Source organism: Dendrobium catenatum, unplaced genomic scaffold (assembly GCF_001605985.2).
Source record: "Dendrobium catenatum unplaced genomic scaffold, ASM160598v2 fragScaff_scaffold_1022, whole genome shotgun sequence".
In the NCBI taxonomy this organism is placed as follows: Eukaryota; Viridiplantae; Streptophyta; class Magnoliopsida; order Asparagales; family Orchidaceae; genus Dendrobium; species Dendrobium catenatum.
In genome coordinates this window covers 836,510-848,353 of record NW_021319484.1, presented here as the reverse complement: position 1 = coordinate 848,353, position 11,844 = coordinate 836,510, and positions in this window count along the sequence as shown.

The following is an 11,844-nucleotide window of genomic DNA, read 5'->3' as shown; positions in this document are numbered from 1 at the left end:
TGATTAAGATAACATCTCCTAGATAAGAAGGATTGAAATCTAAATAAGAATCAGGAACTCAAATAGATAAATTGTATACTTAACTAAGATATCATATCTTAGGATAGAAGAATTAAAATTAGCATGAGATAGTGGCTCTCCAATAGATAAATTTTTTACTTAACTAGGATAACATCTTCTAGACATGAAGGATAAAAATAAAAAAATGCGATAGTGCCTCTCAAAGAAATGAGATTTAGACATGACTACGATTACATCTCCTAGAAAAGAAGGATTGAAATTTGAATTAGATTCCATCTATTAATTAGATGAAATTTCTACTTGACTAAGATAGCATCTCCTAGATAAGAAAAAAGAAATCTTGATGGGATAGTATCCCCCAAATAGTTGGATATATGATATAAGTTATAGTGAATGGTCATATATAGAAAGAAATAGTTTGATAACACTTGGAGGTTTTACAACTTATTTTATTTAATATATATTTTTTCACCTAGCCTTGTCCTTTAGACCCAATTTCATTCAAGAATTTGAAGACGTTTAAGCAATATATAAAACAAATGTCAAGAAAATCTTTTTATTTAAAATAAGATATTTTTGGTATTATCCACCATAATTTCTTTAGAGATATTATCCATTTATGGGTAATATTAGATGATCTCCTTTACAATCCACTAATTGGTAAGATCATCCTTCATATATTTTCTCTATCATAAATGGACCTTCCAAGATAGTTCGAATTTACCACTTATAAATATTTGATGGACTAAGATAGGTCTGGATAGAACTAAAACTATGTCTCCTACATTGAAAGTTCTTGGGTGAACCAAGTTTTTGTAAGGTTGAATAACCTTTGAATTATAATAATAATAGTTTTAATGAGCCTATATATGATTTTATTCTAAACCTTTATATTTTTTTAGTTTGAGTTTACAGTCTGCACTTCAGTGATCTTCTAACTGACTAGTATCCATATTGAAGGCAATTGTACCTCAAAAAGGAGAATAACCTTTGCTCTAAATATCAATGAAAATGGCATTTATTGAGTGAGTTCTATATGATGTTTTATATGACCATAAATCCTCACATAAATTTTCATGTTATTTGCATTGATTGTTATCCAGTGTTTTAGAATCTCAACCAGCATTTTATTAAAGGCCTAAGCTATTCCATTTGCCCAATAGTAATACATTATTTAGTATCTTTGATCTATATTATGAAGGTTAGAAAAGTTATTTATCTTATTACTTTTGCAAGAAAGATCATTATCAGATATTATTAAATGATTAGTAAATAATAGATATATATGGTCCTTAAAGAAGATAAAACATGATGTGATTTTGCTTCTCTTAAGAGAATTATTTTTCCCCACCTCGAGAAATAATTTATAGTTGATAATAGGATTTTATAATCTTTTGAGGATGAAGGATCAATTAGTCTGACAATATATGTACCTCTACTTTCAAAAGGGTATGAAGCAATTATTGGGTGTAAAATATATGTTTGTTGATCTAGAACCATAACATGTATCTAGCAATTATGATAATATTGTGTAATTTTCAAGCAATTGCCAATTATTAATGTCCAATAATAACCCATTTTTTAAACTTTCAATTTATTCTTAGGACTTGATTGATGGGCACCATGTAATCTATAGTGTATTTCTTTAATAATTTGTTGGAATAATTTATTCTATAAGGTGTCATTAATTAATGTAAGATAAGGATCTTCTTTTGATTTGATCAGTTATTCATTTAGCATGAGAGAGCTTATTTTCTCGTAAGTATTTGATAAAGGGCTTCCTCCAACCCACCACTTCATCTTCTACTATTAAAATTTTTTTCACCATAGTGAGAGATTTTATTTTTATATATTTAAAGTCAATATATGATAAGATCGGATAACCTTGTACTTTTATTGGAATTAAATCTCCATTAGGGAAAATTAGAACATTGGCTATTTTTTCTAAAGCATCTGCTGTAGAATTCTACCCATGAGATATCTTAGACAGTGTTACATTTAAGATTTGTTCGTGTAGATGCTTCATAAATAATGGTAAAGAACAATTTTTTTTAAAAAAAAAGTTCTTATAAAATTTAGGAATTTCTTTGGCTAAGCTCTCATATCGATAATTTTATAAAATTAACAACAAGAAAATAGAAAATCGAATTCATAAGAACATTTTTATAGAAAGTTTTATGAAATAAAATATAAGATACATATAGATCTTTAATTAGGGAGGAAGATTTGACTCTCCAAAATATCTACCTTTAGGATGGAGACAAAATACCCAAATAAAAAAAAATCTTTAGCCAACAACACATAACCCTAATCTAAGGAAAAAAAACAACATACTTATAGTATGGAATAAAAGACAAATGCCCAAACAGTCCTACACCAATTCCCTATTGATTCTTATTGAATCAAGATTAGGTTATTAAACCTAAACTAAAGTCCCAAGGCTAACCAAGAGGGGTAGTGATTTGGTAATTTAAAAATTATGTTGGATTTTAAAATTTGAAACTATTGATTTTCAATGCAAGTTAATTAAAGTTTTAAAATAAAACTTTCAATCATAGAAAATAACTTGTAGTAAAAAAAGTGCTAAAATTTAAAAGACACCGAAATTTATAGTGGTTCGGTCAAACATGACCTACATTCACTCATTGAAGACTTCCTCTTCAGGTATTACACTATTACTAAAGCGATTCTCCTTTTGCCCCCACAGCAAGATGAAGAAGCTTGTATAAAAACCATTCTTCCACCATTCCCCGATATGGTAGGGAACCATAGTCCTTTCACACTCTCCGAGTGTTAGTAGAGAACCGTTCTCCTTTCATACTCTTTAAGTATCGGCAAGGAACCACCATCCTTTCACACTGTCTAAGTGTCGGCGAAAAACCACCATCCTTTCACACTCTCTAAGTGTCGGCGAAGTTATAATTTTTTTTTAAATTCATTTGAACAAAATTTTGGGATGAAAAGAACCTCATAATTTTGTATTCTATAAGGCATGTACGAACTGAGATTGTCCCGTATAATCCATACTTAGAAAAAATATTTTTGAGTGAGAATGGAACCGTCCATATCGTACTCGTGAAAGCATGTATGAATAGTGATCATCCCGTACGATCCATACATATAAAAATTAATTTTTAGTGAGAGAAAATCCATCCATTTTTTCCTATGGAAGGCATATACTAACTAGGTTCATACAGTATGATCCATACATAGAAATATTTTCATTTCTGTTCGTTTGATTGCTCTTAGAGAAAAAAACTGAACAGATCATCCCTTATAAACTAATATCGTATAATACGATCAGTTTAAAAATTATGAATTATAAACTCTCCCCTAGTGTGTGTATGCTCAGTTACTTAATTATAATCATACTCTCTCAGACTCAATAAAATGGGAAATATAGACTTCTATTGTAGTAAACTCTAAACTGTTCTAAATTTGAAGTCTTTAACAATCTGAATTATGATTTTCTTGAAATGTTAGTACTCACGAGAGCAAAAAATTCTTCCAAAATATGTTAGGAGAAATAATAATCAAAGTAATAATACTTGGAATCATAAAAAACATACAAGTTGTAGGAATATCAAATAGGCAAGAACTAAGTAGCAACTATCTCAATAATCTCCCCCTTTTTGATGATGGAAAAATAATTATTATTTGAATAAAATTGAAAACCCTACATTTCTCCTTAACTCTCCCTAAATGAATAAATATGTGAATATAAATGAATTTCTTTAAGAACAAATAAAAAAAATCATAAACGTACACAAAACAAACAAACAGAAAAAAAATAAAATAACACTAACAAACCAAAATAATCAAATGTAAAAATCAAATGCAAATATAAAAAGAAAACATCAAAAGCAAATAATATTTCTCCCCCTTTTTGATAAAAATAAAAGAAGGAAGAAGGGAAAGTTGAAACTAAATTAGTCATATGAGAAACCTTTAATAATTTATCTTGAAAGAGATTGAATTATAATTGCAATAATAAGATTAATATCCGTTAAATAAAAATAATGATTCAAAATATTTAGATTAAAATATAACATTGACAAGAAAAATATATCATGATCATGAAACATTCTAGATAATTAGATAAAGAGAATTATTACAAAAGTGATAATATGAAGATTAGTTTAATTCAACTTCCAATAAAAAATTATAATTGAAAATTAGATAGATTTGAATTTGAAGATTAAATGATAAAGGAAAGAACAAATTCAATTGGCGATATTACGTATCTTTTTCAATAATTTGTGGCACACTTTGTGCATCTTTTTGTATTTGGGCTAATTTTGTGCCTTTTTTCAATTTGTGAACCAAAGCATATTCTTTCAACTTTTGTACCCTTGTACATTTCTCCATTTTTAATTGATCTTTTTAAAATAATTAATCTAAAAACTCAAACTTCTCTAAGTATAAAGATAATTATATTGAAAAGAGAAATAAAAATTAATAAGATATCAAAATTGTAATAATAATATTTAAATTATGTATGCCTAAAAAGAACATGAGATTGATAGCCTTAACTTAATCGAATTATAAATTAACTTATATTTTTGAAAAATTAGATTTCATAGTGAAATTAATTTTTGTGTTGTTGCTCATGTTATAACACTTTTCAGATCAATTAAGTCAGGATTAACTTATAACCAAACTTACATTTCACATAATAAACAAAAGCAACTAATCAAAATAACACATATTTTATTGATATCATTTTAATGATGAGATATGTTGAAGCACTTTGGATATGAAGACATAAAAAAAAACCAACATAACATCAATCACAATATATAACAAAGGACAAATACACAAATCACTGAACAAATATAAGTACAGAAACTACAAAAATTATCACTAAAATCATCACAACTCAATATACTGGCAAAGAAAACACACAAGAAGCACATCTAGAAATTTGAAGGGCCTTGGTTTGGAGGAGAAGGCAAGTTGAACATAGAAAGATAGCTATTCATCATAGCCACATTAGTGTTCATTGAGACGAACTGACCTCAGATCCAACCCATGTCCTGCTGATTTATATGAGTCTGAATTTGATCAAAATGTTGATTAAAATGACTCTCCAACTGGTCAAAGCGCTGGACCATCTCCTAAAAGTTAGATCCATGAGTAGGTGCAGGTACAGGTGCTAGTACTACTCCTTTTCCCTCAAAATCCTTACTTGTATTTTCACCTTTCCCAAAAACTGCTCGAAATGAAGCATTTGTGAAGAAGATAGGAAATCAAATAGAGGCTCAGGATGAACAAGATTGTACTACTTCTCTAGTATATTGGTCGCTAGGTGTCCTAAAGTAATGTTCTTCTTCCTCTTATGAGAGACATGCCCAATTTTAGAATGGCCATGAATATAATTAAGAATATGTTGGGCTTCATCTATAGGTTATTCAGTCATGATAAGATTGGTAACAGTGGACAGAAGAGGAGTAATGTTAATGCGGTCACCAGCATTAGGAATAATAGAAGTTCTAAGGACTTGTTGAATGACCCTTACATTTTGGTTTAAAGAATAGTCCCTAGGCAAATGACTTACTTGTTCAATTCCTCTAAGAAATTTAGTTAATTTGGTCCACTCAAAATCAGATGTAAAACTCAAAGTGTGTGCTCTAATCCCTTGAGTTCTTAAGTGCAAAAAGATTCTCAAATCTTCCTTTATGATTTCTACCCTTTTCTTTAGGACATAAGATCTTATCTTACTCTTATCCTCACTAATGGTCATGTTTGCTAGAAAATAATGAAAGGTTTCTTTTTTGTAGGCATGAATCAAACTCATGATAAAGGCAAATTGAGTGATGGCGAAAAGAGGCCTTACTTGAAAGTGAATGTCTTCTTGAAGTAGTAGTTGAGAATGAGTAATTTAAGTAGATAAAAATCTAAGGAAAGAATCCTCATTTGCACCAGTAAGAAAGTTGTCGTCTCCACTCCTGGAAGACAATCCCTTTGTGACTCTACCCCGCTTGCTAAAATAGTCCATTTCTAAGATGAGAAGGACTTGAAGATGCTATTATTGTGAATGAAAATAAATTCTAAAGCCCTCCTATTTAAAGAAAAATGATCTTTCGTATGTATGAAAATGGGTTGGTACAGTATGATTGATTGTTTGTACATGATGAAATAAACTTTATATGTACGAACGAATAATTTTGAAACGAAACGAATTTTCATAATCACGTAAGTTATGAATGAAAGTTTGTTAGGGATGTTAAGCCCTATAGAACTGGCCCAAGGCTAACCAAGAGGGCGGTGAATTGGTATTTAAAAAATTTCTCTAAGCAAAGCACGAATACAAACCAAATCACCACAAAAAAAATAAGTGCGGAAGATAATAAACGCGGAAGCAGTAAAAAATAATAACACAATCATTTTTAGTGGTTCGGTCAACTCGACCTACGTCAACTCTCCGGAGGCGCCCTCTGAGTATTGCACTACAATCGCGACTCTCCTTTAGCCCCCACAGCTAGGCGGAGAAGCCTTTACAAACACCTCTTTTTTCCACACCCGGCAAGGCAGAGAACCTTCCTCCTTTTGCTTCCTCCTGAAGCAGGCAGAGAACCTCGACCGCTTGCTGGAACTTACCTCCCAAGAAGTGGAACATTGCTTGGAGCAACCCTTGTGAATCCCCTCACAAGCTCCGCCTCATAAGATCCTCTCTCTCTCCCTCTCTCCCTCTCTCTCTCTCTCCTTTAGGTTTTCTCAGGTCAACACAGCAGCCAACGATGTTCAAAAATATTGAACAAGAGCTCTTAAATAGAAGAGCTTCAAAGGAGCTCTTTAATTGCAAGTTGTCGACTATATCGTCTAAGATGACATGGAAATCGTCCTGGCCGATCAGTACAAATCCCATGAGATCAGCCAGAGCATTGCCCTGAATGCAAACTGGATGATTGGAAATTGGCTTGATCGTCCAGGACAATCTCATGATCTTCGCAACTGATCTGTTCAAATCAGAGGAAAATCATCCAGAGCATTGCCCTGAATTCAAGCTGTCCGATCCAGATCGTCCAGCACATCACCTTGAATCTGTACTTGGTGATATTTATCGTCCAGGAGCAACTAAGGATTTTAGAATAGATCGTCGCGGCTGATCATGCAATCATTTTGGATGATATGGTCGTATCAATCATCCTTAATTACCTCCTTCATTGTCTGATCAATTAAGACATAATTGTGAATATCGTCCAGGCTGACCAGAGATCGTCCTAGCCGATTACCAAAAGTACAGAATAGCTTAATTATTTATTGCAGCAATTTCATTCTATTTTGAGCCTATCATCCAGGCTGATACAAGTATCATCCAGGCCGATCAGTTAATTACAGCCGCCTTAACAAGAAATCCTGTTTAGAACTTCTGTTTTAAACTCAATCGTCCAGGCCGATAATGATATCGTCCTAGCCGATGTGAGTAAAAATAGAGATTTTAAATCTCTCAAGTGTGTGTGTAGGGTTACTTAACATCACTAACTTCAAGCATTTACAATTGACTCAAGAAAAGGAAAAAAGAAGATTACAGACTGACTCAACCATAATCTACCCAATCTGTAGCTAATCCTAATTTTCGTCTGATCTTTGGGTCCTGAAAAGTTAATAGAGAAAACTGCAGTTGTAGTGAAACAAGATTTATTTACTATCATCAAAATCATAAAAAATAGGTTTGTAACAATCTCACCCTTTTTGATGATGGCAAACATATCAAAAATAAATACTAAAAGAGAGATGCAAAAACTAAACAAGCTTTTAAATTTTTTATCAAAATAAGTACAAACATATTAAACAAGTACAAACATACTACTCCCCCTTTTGACATCTAAAAAAGGAGGAGGAAACTTAAAACTAAAGCAACCAACTAAAAAAAATGAAAGTAATCTAAAAAAAATCACTAAAACTAAAAGAATGAGGGATCCTGATCATCAGATGGAGGTGGAGGTGGTGGAGCCTGCTGAAAGTATCCAGCTAGCGTAGTAAACTGAGCATTGAACTAAGCTATGTCCTGGTCGTGCTGCTACTGATGGTGAGTAATGTAGCTATCAAAATGGGCTAAGTCCTCTGTGCGATGCTACTCGTAGCGAGCCATGTCCTCAGAATGTTGCTGCTCTTGTGCGGCAACGTAAACATCAAAATGGGTCTCCCAGCGATCAAATATCTCCACTAACTGGTCAAACTGTGAGTGCTGGTGAAGAGGAGCAGGACCAGGAATGGGAGCGGGAGCCTCCTCCTCCATGGCCCCCTGAAGTTCCCCATCCCCTGGGTGGAGATAAGTATTGTGAAGGATATTAAAAGAGTTGTTTGAGTAGCAAGGAGGCTAAAGGTTGTGACGAGCAGGATATTGAAGATTGTATTTGGTTTCAAGAATATAGAATATGAGATGTCCTAAAGCAAGGTTGGGTTTTCTCCTATGGCCTGGATCGTGAATACTTGTTAAATGATCAATGTATCAAAAGATTAGATTAGTAGCATTAAATTCTCTCCAGGCCATGATGAAAAAGATAGTCAGAGAAAGTAGAGGAGTGATGTGGATTCGGTCCTCAGCTTTTGGAATAATGGATGTGCGAATGACATGCTGAATTATCCTAGCATCTTTGACTAAAGAGCTAGTCTCTCTAACATGAAAGGGTGTGTTGGTTTGGTGAAGAAAATGGTTTGCCGTGTACCAGTCAAAATCAGGATCTAAAATAATTATATGCAGCTTATCCCCAGTGTTGGATAGCTGCAATAGTTCAGCACAGTCCTGATATGTGATCTCGATCGGGCGTCGATTCACATAGGAGGTCAGGGCTGTGAAAGTAAAATTTATACAAAGATTTGCATAAAATTCTAACAAAAGTTTTAAGGAAAAAGGGACAGTGAGGGTAAGAATGAAACAGAGAGAAGTGTGAGCAAAGAGATCCATTACCGGATATGAAAGGTAGGATTGATGGTTCTAGAAAGGGTGATGCCACATTCTTTGTAACGACGGTAAGTTGCTTGATCCTCCACTTCCCTAAATTGAGGGTCCAGAGTGGCACTCGAGGAACTTCTAGAAGCTTGTCGGACTCGCTTCCCACTCGCCATAGAAAGAAATCAGTAAGTAAACACAAGAGAAGAAGTAGGTTGACATGAAAATAATGGCTTGAATGACCTATATTTAAAGAAATGGCCATATCGTCCAGGACAATCGCAGAATCGTCCAGGATGATTTAATTCAATTATTGCGTACAGGATGATTGGTAAAAAAGCTGGTTAGGTGTATCGTCTAGGATGATGCACAATAATTGATCGTACCGATCGAAGTTAAAATATTTTAAATCTGTGCCACGTGTATTATCTAAGATGAATAGTGGATCGGCAAGGATGATTGTCCAATAATGGATCGTCCGAGGCTGATTTTAAGGATTTAAACGCACTGTCATGTGAATCGTCCAAGACGATCTAGTGTATCGGCCAGGATGATGACCATAAATGCATTAGCCAGGATGAAAATGCTATCGGCTAAGATGATCAAAAAAGATTGTAATAGAGTTCGATCGGCCAGGACGATAAGGGATTGTCTGGGACGATGAGTTATAGAAAGCTCAGAAAAAGATTGAGCAGAAGGAATTTTGAAGAAAAATTGTCCTATCATCCAGGACGATATAGAAATCGCCCAGGACGATGTGACAAGAATTTGAAAATCAAGGAAAGATGGAGATGATCAGAGAAAACCCTAAACAAAAATGAAAACAAACTAAAAAACAAACACAAAAAAAGAAATGAAGTTTTTGGTTTTTAAATTTTTTTCTTTTTTTTTTTGTTTTTAACAAAGCAAGCATATGACAAATTTTCCAAATAATTAAATTTTAAAGATTTGAAAGATTAATGGGTTAACAATGTCACAATCTGAAAACGGTAGAAATCCGATCCTGTTTATCCTACCTCGGACTTCTTCCAGGATAAAAATTATCTTTTAAAACAAGAGGTCTAACTCAGAATAAATTAGATAAAAAGAAGATCCATTCAAAATTTGGTTACAAACAAAATATCTTATAAAATAGTATACCAAAGTAATTTGTTGCTTTCATGGAATTTGAAATCAAGCCTTTGAAAATATCAAATAACCCATGAGTCCTTCTATGTTTAAAAAGTTTTGAAAAGAGAGAATAGATTGCATTTATTGGGCTCATTTTATGCCTCTTGTCACTTTGATGGGCTCTTTGAGCATATTTTGATTTTTGATACACTTTTGTGTATATAATTTTCTTTTCAATTTGGCGTCATTGGCCTCTTCCCTTTTTAATTTTTTGAAAGCTAAAAACTCTTTAACAAACCCTTCTAATATAGAGAAGAGGGGCTCTTTAAAAAACTCTTTTTTTTTATCTCCTTTGATTTCTTAAAATCAGATTTAAGTGAGGTGTGTGAAACTTTTAATGCATCATGCTTATCAATTAATTCCAAATGCTTTTTGTTTAAATCATCAAATTCATCAAATAGAGCCATGTGATTTGAATCAATCATAGAATGATCTTTGAGAATAATTTCATATTCTTTTTGTAAATTCAAAACCTCTAACTTTAAAGTAGAATGAGACTTCTTGAGTTTTTTATATGATGTATGAATTTTCTCACAAATTTCAAACAATTGATCATAAGTTGTTTACATACCTCTTCATCATCCCTTTGCTCAAGATGATCTACCCCAATTAAGCACATGTTTGTCGTCTCTTCCTCAGGTTCAGTCTCAGAGGAATCTAATGCAGATTCTGCCAAGAATGCTTTTTGAACATTTTTCTTGTCCTTCTTGAACTTGGATTTCTCCTCACCCTTTTCCTTTTCTTTGCTTGAGTGATATTGAAGTGTTGGACAATAAGCTTTCACATGTCCAGGCTTCCTGCATTCATAAGAAACAACATTAGAAGACCCTTTAGAATATTTGTTATCCTTACCTTTTCTTCAATGATGCTTTTGCTTCTTCCTTAAAAAGTTTCTAAAATGCCTTGAGATAAAGGCAACCTCATTGCTCTCAGACCCGGTAGAATCGGAGTCAGATTGTGTGCCTTCAGTGCCACCATTTTATCTTTCTTTTTGTTACCTGCATCAAGATTTCTTTGATTCACCCCTTGCTTGTAAGCAATGAGTGAGCCAAGTAAGTTGACAATCGAATACATGTTCAAATCCTTAGATTCAGTTATAGCAGTGATTTTAGCATCAAAAGAGGAAGGCAAGCATTGTGAAATCTAGTTTACTTTTTCAAAGTTTGAAAGTTCTCTTCCTAAGGCATGCAAAGAAGTAACAATATGAGTAAATCTCTTATACATTTCAGAAATTGATTCATAAGGTTTAATACGAAAAAGTTCGTAGTCATGCAAGAGAATGTTCAACCGGGATTGTTTAACTTCATTAGTGCCTTCAGAAGTGATACACAATTTATCCCAAATTTCATTACCAGTTTTGCAAGTGGAAACACGCATGTAGTCTTCTGATTTTAAAGCATAGAAAAAAAAGTAAGACATTTTGCATTTAATTGAGCTAAATCCCTATCATCTAAAGTCTATTCAATGAAAGGAAGTGGAACAGTGATGCCGTTTAGTTTACCAGTTAGAGGTGTGTAACCATCCTTAACAAGCATCCAAATGCGATAATCAGTAGATTATAAAAACGTAGATATGCGAGTTTTCCAAAAATCAAATGGGATATTATCAAACAGAGATGGTCGGGTAATAGAGTACCCTTCCGGTGTATTACGATTCCCAAAGTTAGCCATGGATCAAAATTCAAAAAGTTTTCAAACTTAGTTTTTATGAATCCCGCTCTGATACCACTTGAAAGTTCGTTAGGGATGTTAAGCCCA